General features: G+C 32.0%; 1 protein-coding gene across 1 annotated transcript in view; it reads right to left on the minus strand.

Moving 5' to 3' along the window:
- Positions 1-876, minus strand: part of LOC103583138 (VIP peptides) — a 9,657-nt gene extending 8,781 nt beyond the window's left edge. Inside the window, exon 1 of the mRNA XM_008564541.1 lies at positions 733-876. The gene's annotated coding sequence lies outside the window, so the exon portion shown is untranslated. The remainder of the gene's footprint in view (positions 1-732) is intronic.
- Positions 877-1,610: the final 734 nt, after the last annotated feature.

A 1,610-nucleotide genomic window follows, 5' to 3' on the forward strand; every position in this document is an offset into this window, starting at 1 on the left:
TATAAAACTGGGTATCATCTATTTATAATTCTTATACTACTACTGGTAAACTATACACACATACATGTGTATGTACATATATGTGTTGTGTATATATATAATGTGAATAAAATGTATACAATACATATAAGTATAAAAATTTCTTGTATACACATTTCTTTTTCCTCTCAACCGTAGATATTACTGGGAACACATTTCCTTAAACCTGGGTTTGAACAACATAACTCAATTAGTAGTAAATTAATACCCCCAAATCATTGAACCACATATTGTCATTGAAGTAAGTTTTGCCATAAAAGTAAAAAAATATATATTAAAAATAAAGCTAGCATTTCTTGCATTTTATCCACTTATACATTTCATTGGTAAATAGTTTCTAGATAAAATCTTAGGAGTTGAAGTTCTGTTTCTCTTGCTGTCTGTAAGAATCACAGCATTTAAACTTAAATTAAAAAGGAGAATAATGCATCCTAGGTTTACTTAAGCAACATATAAAATACAAACAGTGTTTTAACAACAACTCGAAAACTTCAAAAACAAATGTACCTACTGAACCCTTTAGTCAAGAACTTCATATGAGAGAGATTGAGGTATTTCTATTCTTACCAGGTGACTTCAGAAACTTGTCTTTTTGCTGTTAAAAGAAGAAACACTGAAAAATTCTAATATATCCTGAGAAAAGTTCCGAAGGCAGGAGGGAAAAGGGAGAAGAAAGGTGAAGTTTTTACTCACCTTGCTGAGCAGTGTTCTGGAGAGTTTGGGAGCTGTCTCGGGTGCTGAAGTCCTGGGAGCACGACGAAGGCTCCAGCAGTTCTCTGCCCTAGTACTGGCTAAGGGTTGGCTGTTCCTGCTGCCTACTGCTCTTCCCTCTTCTCTGACCAGCATGTCAAAGCCTGTCATTTTATAGGGCTTATCCTTAGACTGAGCAATCGCAACGTTCTCTGAAAGACGTCACAGTAGTACTCCCATGAGATGAATAGGCTTGAAGTTCTTATTTAATTGTCATCATATCTGATTTATATAAATTTTTAGTGAGTAACTTCAAGATGTAAGATAAAGAGGAAATTTACTTTTTCTTAAACAAAAAAAGGTACCAGCTTAATGCAAAATGTTTTCATCTTTAATTAGTCATAAGGAAATAAGAGAATGACTCTTACAAGGCCACTGGGGTTCCTTCAGAAAATAAGGACTTCATGTGTAGGAACAAATGCAGAAAGCAACAAACACTTATGTTCATTATGCTTATAAATGTATAATTCTCCTCTATTACAAAACATCAATTCTAATGCCTTTTTTATTTTTATGCTATTTATGTAATCCTGATTTAATATTTCTTGAAATCTATCCTAATTTTAAAAGCATCTAGAAATACTTTTACATTTTTTTATTATTACACTTCCTTTATGCTGAAACTAATTCCAGGATAAAAGTTTCAGAAAGTCTGTAAGATAATACAATATGCACACTGTTGTATAACATGGTAGTAATATTGCTATTTCACATTTGTATAGAATGTCGTAATTTCCAATGCACTTTCACATACACTATAATCAAATAATCCCAAAAATAAATTATCAGACTGTATATCTCAAGGGATTTAATTTTTTCTG

Source organism: Galeopterus variegatus, unplaced genomic scaffold (assembly GCF_000696425.1).
Source record: "Galeopterus variegatus unplaced genomic scaffold, G_variegatus-3.0.2 Scaffold20009, whole genome shotgun sequence".
Classification (NCBI taxonomy): Eukaryota; Metazoa; Chordata; class Mammalia; order Dermoptera; family Cynocephalidae; genus Galeopterus; species Galeopterus variegatus.